At 33.1% G+C, this 6,501-nt stretch overlaps 1 pseudogene; it reads left to right on the plus strand.

Annotated features, from left to right (window-relative positions):
- The window catches only part of LOC132014512 (heme oxygenase 2-like), an 11,718-nt pseudogene extending 5,456 nt beyond the window's left edge, over positions 1–6,262 (plus strand).
- The last annotated feature ends 239 nt before the right edge of the window (positions 6,263–6,501 follow it).

Here is a 6,501-nt window from a genome sequence, read left to right on the forward strand (position 1 = left end):
TCCCGTCGCTTTGGATTCACTTCTCCGCTGGTCCTACCTTTCAGAAAGTGGTTGATTTTCTGTTTCCAGAATTGCTGTTCTTCTTCTCTTCGATCTGCCGATGGATTTTCAGGTGTTTGCAATCTTTAGATAAGCTATCTAGCTGATCTCCGGCTAGCTGAAGCAGTCTCAGCTTGCTACTTCTCCGCCATCTTCTAAAGATTCTTTACATGGTGTCTCATTTAATCTTTGTAGCCATCCCATTAGAAAAACATCTTCAACCACATTAACAGATGAGGTGCAGAAGAAGGTAAAGTAACTTGTGCAAGGTCAGACAATTAAGAAGTATCAGAGGGAAGAGTCATTTTTTTTTTTTTTTAATCTTTTTGACTCCCAAGTCCAGCACTGTCTTTTGCAATACCATGCTTACCTTTTGGAAGATTCAAAAATCTTTAAGCAACAAAAAGTATAGGAAATGATTTAAAAATGTTCATTTTAAAGACTAAAATGAAGGGTCATCTATTTTAGAATAAGAATGGATTTTAGGGACAGGAAAACCAAAGAGAATTAGAAGTTTTTTCAGTGTCTACTGACATGTTTAATCCTACAACCCTCTATCAAATGATTATTCTCAAGAAACAGAAAACTTAATAAATCCCTACAGTCATGAGTCAGATGTAAGACTTGAGCTACAAAATTCATGCTATTCCATTAAACTGTGAGGTTTCTATGAAAACTATGGCAGAGGAGAGAACACTGAGATAAAACAACAGGCTTGTTATATAAAGCCTCACACAGATCATTCTATGAAAAATATAAAAATAAAAAACATAATAAATGCCTCATTGTGTATCTTAGTGAGATTAAAGAGAAAAACAACCGGATACAACAAAGGACATATATTCACCATTTTTCCATATTAGAACTTTGAAGTATATTATTTTATAGAACAGATGTATGACTAAAAAAGAAATAAGTAATAAAATCTGACCTGGAATTTCACTAAAATTCTTGGAATATCTTTAAATTATGTTGGATTTCAATTAATTTATATTTTTTCAAAATCTCAATCAAATGTTGCAGGACTGTGAGCCAATAATAGTTAACATATTGCATTGCATTCCGGTTATCACGGGAAACACTAAAATTCCTAAGTAAATTTATTTAAAAATGATGCTTTAGCGTCATAATTAGAATGCCAAATAATTGCCACTTCAAATAGTTAGGCAGAATTGAATATTTCGTATTTTGGTGCTTTCCTCTTCCCTAAAATGTATTCAAAATCTTATTTATTTATGCATTGATTCTTTTAACTTTGGGCTAGATGCATAAATTTGTAACAGCTGATGTACTTCTTATAAAAAAAAACTACACAAATACACATAAATATGCGCACAAAACTATCAAGTTCTATTATATTTTCTCCTGACTTTTTAGATGTACTAGCCATTTTTTAGTTTATCTACTGAATGTGGCAAATATAAATCTGTCAAAAGAAATATATTTTATGAAAATATAACCATAAATTAAAGACTGAGTAACTCAGCCAGTAAAAAATAACTCCTTTTTTCCAAAAGTAATAGTATATTTTTAGTATGTCTGAGAGGATAGTGAAATACTTATGTCTGATTGACTGCCTTATTAATTAGTGATAGACTTGAATTTTAGATCCTGTCTAGAAAATAAATCATAAATAATTTGAAATTTAAAAAAATAAGTTATTGCAAAAATAAGTTCTTGGATTTTGATGAGCCTAATCACTTGGGTTTTCATAGAGGACCATATAGACACTCTGCTGATATCCTTAACAAAGTCAGATGTTTCCAGTAATAGCTTACTATAGAAGTTGACTCAATCCTCTTGGTGAAAACAACTAACCCAAAAGAAAAACAAGAGTAAATTTTTTCAAATCAAAAGTAGACTGAAATATTACTGGACAAGTTTTAGGAAAAAAATATATTGGATACATAAGCTATTCTTTGGGATCCCATCAACTTGAGAGGCATCTGTCAAATCTGGAAAAATCTACTGAGACTCTGAGAATATTAAAACTTAAACAAAGCATTTGAGAAGCCCATGGGATAGAAACAAAAAGTAGAACTTAGGAAATACAAAAAAGGGGGATATGCTCTGACAAATTTTTAAGAGGCAGCCCATGAATAATGTTAAATTAGAATAAAAATTGAAAAATTGAAAATTAAACTATCTTATAAAAATAAAATAATTAAGCCCCGTTTTAAATAAACTAAGTAATTAAAAATTAGATTAAGATGATCATGGAGGGGCGCCTGGGTGGCTCAGTGGGTTGAGCCTCTGCCTTCGGCTCTGGGTCCTGGGATCGAGCCCCGCATTGGGCTCTCTGCTTAGTGGGGAGCCTGCTTCCCCCACCTCTCTTTGCCTGCCTCTCTGCCTACTTGTGATCTCTGTCTGTCAAATACATAAATAAAATCTTTAAAAATCTTATTAAAAAAAAAAAAAAGATGATCATGGAATGTTATTACCTTCATGTTTTTAAGTCCAAAGTTGAATTATCTCCAGAGGAACACAATACCATTCTGGTTCTTAAATTACTCCTACAGTTTTGACAGCATCAAAGTAAAAAGACAAATAATGAGACAAGATATAATGTGACTGTAAACTTTGAAAATAAATTCTAAGTAAAGATAGATTCCCAGAGTACAGGCAATGATTATCTAAATCAGTTAAGATAACTAGATTTCATATGTTAAGGAAAACTAAAGAAAATATTTGAGAATTTCTGTAGAGGACTGGAAGCAATATAAATATTAATCCAACTCAAATTCTAAAATTAGCAAAAAAGGATAAACTTACTAAAATTAAGGATTCAAAAGGTAAGTTCGGCAGCATAAGTGACAGAATTACTAAAATGAAAAATAGGTCATAAGAAAATATATAGAATAAAGCACAGAGGAGATAGAAACAAACAGAATGAAAAGAGTAATGTTAACTAGAGAGCAAATATAAATGAAGATTCCATATTTCAAGAGAAACTGGATAAAAGTTTCACAGAACTGATATAAGGAAAACAAAACAAAAGCAAACAAAAAACTATTAGGTGCTCCTAGGATGAATTCAAAGAAAATCATATTTAAGAAAATTATGTTAAATCTGTTTAAAACTAAAAAGAAAAAGAAAAAAATTAAGCAAACATAATAAGGAACATTAATTACAGAAAACTAAACAAGTCACAAGTCTCTTAAGGATATTCAAAATATATTTTTTAAAGATTGTCAACTTAAAATTATATAATCATAAAGAATTGCATTCCAAATTAAGACATGATAAAAACATAAACTGGTTACATGTGATACAAGAGAATATTAACAGATTTTATTAGACTTTAATCAGTGAGGTTTCTATGTTGCAATATCCAGCATAACCATTAAGTAAATTAAATAAAGTGAATGAATGCAATTAAGGTATTAAAAAGTGAATAAAGGAGAAATACAAAATGATAAAATTCTAATCAATAAAAAAGTGGCAGGAAAAAACATCAAGAAGAATCTAGAATAACTGGAGCAAACAAAAAGCAAAAAGTAGGAGCATTTAAGTCCACATATACCATTATTTAAACTAATGTATGCAGACTAAGCTCAAATTAAAACATACACATTGTCTAACTGAATAAAATAACAAAAAAGTTTAACTCAAAGTCAAAATATGACAATTTTAATTTATGCAATAATTAACATAGCATAAAATATATAGATATAAATTCTAAAATGACAGTATTAATGTATATATACCTGCAAACATTTTATTTTATTTACTCAAAACAAGTAAACAAAAACATTTTATTTTATTTTACTCAAAACAAGTAAACCATAAATAAGTCAAGGATAGAATATTTATAAAGTTAACTATGTACTGGGCTGCAAAGCAAGACTTAACAAATACCAAATGATTTAAATCATAAAGGATATATTCTCTGATCAAGAATAAGGAAGCAAAAAAAAAAATAGCCAAAACATATCTAGAAAATGTCTATGGTTTAAAAGTTAGGAAACAACCTGCATAATGAACTATAAGTCAAAGAAGACATTAGAATGGGAATTAGTATGTGTTTCAAATATGTATGCACACACACACAAACACACACACACAGAGCTATATAACAAAGCTTTACTTCCAAGAAAATGTATAATTTTAAATATGTGTGAGTGTGTTTGTTTGTTTGTTTTAGGATCTCATTTATTTATTTGAGAAAGAGAGAGAGTGACAGAGAGAAGGAGCAGGGGAGAGGCAGAGGGAGAAAAGCAGACTCCCTGTTGAGCAGGGAGCTGGACATAGGGCTCAGTCTCAGGACCCTGGTGTCATGACTTGAGCTGAAGTCAGACCCTTAACTGACTGAGCTACCCAGATGCCCTGTGTATTTCTTAAAGTAAGTTTATAAATATATGTTTATAAAAAAAAAAAGCATACTTTTAATATCCACCTGAAGAAGTTAGAAAAAGAATGGCACTTAAACAGAAGGTTTAATATAGAGAAATTTGAAATAGTTATTCAGAAAATAAATAGAAATAGAAGAATCAATAACAAAATAGACTAGACAAACAAACCCAAAAGTTGGTTGCACAGAAAAGCTAATACAATTTATGAAACCTGGTAAAAATGCATGAGAGAGAAAGAGAAGGCATAAATACCCCATATCAGAAATGAAAAGGAGGTCATAACCTCATATTTTAGATACTACAGACATTAAAAACTTACACTAGATATAAATTTATTTCAAAAAACTCAAAAATGTAGGCAAATTAGAGAAATATTTTGAAATGCACAGCTTACCAAAAGTGATCTAATCAGAAAGGAAAAAAATGAAAAGCATATATTAAAAAATTATAATAACTACAAATGTCCACTGACACCACTTTCATTTCATAAAAAGAAAATAACATTTATACCCAGTTGGTTTCACTAAATTTTACTAAATTTTAAAAAAGAAAGAAGCTGGATACAAAAAAATCTGCTAATAAGAATATAAGAAAGGTAAACAGTGGTAAAATTCTCTCATAAATCTATACTCAAAAATTCTATGAAATTTTAGCATATTTAACCCTGCAGTGTATAAAAATCACATTATCTTGTGAAAGCTGTTATTCCCAGAAATGCAAGATTATTTTAATATTCAAAAATCATTCAATACATTCCCTTGTATTTGAAAGAATAAAGGATTAAAAAACATTTATGATAATCTCGGTAATTCCAAGAAAAACAGTATTGTATAATTCCACATGTTATTGAAAAGAAATAGGTTTTTAATAATAGGAAACTATTAGCGAACTGATAAAGGGAATCTTATTTATTCTCATAAAATGTTTATAAAAACTATAACAGACATTATTCACAGTATTTAAATATTAAAAATCTTTCTTCTTAAGATGAGGAACAAACCCAGTTTGTCAAGGACTTCTTGAAAGGCAACATCAGGAAGGAACTGTTTAAGCTGGCCTCTACCGCAATTTACTTCACATATTCAGCCCTCGAGGAGGAAATGGAGTGCAACAAAGACCACCCAGCCTTTGCCCCCTTGTACTTCCCCATGGAGCTACACCGGAAGGAGGCACTGACCAAGGACATGGAGTATGTTTTTGGTGAGGACTGGGAGGAGAAGGAGCTGTGCTCTGAGGCTTCCCAAAAGTACATGGAATGGATCCATTACCTGGGGCAGAATGAGCCAGAGCTACTGGTGGCCCATGCCTATACTTGCTATATGGGGGGGCATTTCAGGGGGACAAGTGCTGAAGCAGGTGGCCCAGTGGGCCCTGAAACTTCCCAGCACAGGAGAAGGGACCCAGTTCTATCTGTTTGAGAATGTGGACAATGCACAACAGTTCAAGCAGTTGTACCGGGCCAGAATGAATGCCTTGGACCTGAACCTGAAGACCAAAGAGAGGATTGTGGAGGAGGACAATAGGGCCTTTGAGTACAGCAAGCAGATATTGGATTAAATGGACCATGCTGGCTCCATGTTGGCCAGGGAGACCCGGGAGGATGGGCTCCCCGTGCACGATGGGAAAGGAGAGGTGTGCAAATGCCGGTACTATGCTGCTAAACCAGACAGAGGTGCCGTGGAGGGCAGCAGCTGCCCCTTCCAAACAGCCCTGGCTGGTGCTGAGTAAGCCCAGCCTGCAGTTCTTTCTGGTCACTGGTGTGGCCCTGGTTGCTGGCCTCCTGGCCTGGTACTACATGTGAAGGAACCATCATACCACGTTGGCGCCTTCCTCCCCAGTGACCAATGGCCTGCCCCCACCTCCACCGGTGACAAAGCTACCACCTCAGGTGACTTTTTTTTTTTTTTTTTAAATGCTGATTTTGAGAAAACAAGCAACCAATAAAGGTGAGACGCTAAAGCCTCAAAAAAAAAAAAAAATCTGGTACAGGAACAAATCTGAATTACTACCACTTCTATTCAATATCGAATAAGAGGTTACAGGCAATGATGAAGAAAAAGGAAGAAGAGGAAGAGAAGTAGGAGTAAGAGGGGGAGGAGAAAAAGAGAAA

This window comes from Mustela nigripes, chromosome 3 (genome assembly GCF_022355385.1).
Source record: "Mustela nigripes isolate SB6536 chromosome 3, MUSNIG.SB6536, whole genome shotgun sequence".
NCBI classification, from domain to species: domain Eukaryota; kingdom Metazoa; phylum Chordata; class Mammalia; order Carnivora; family Mustelidae; genus Mustela; species Mustela nigripes.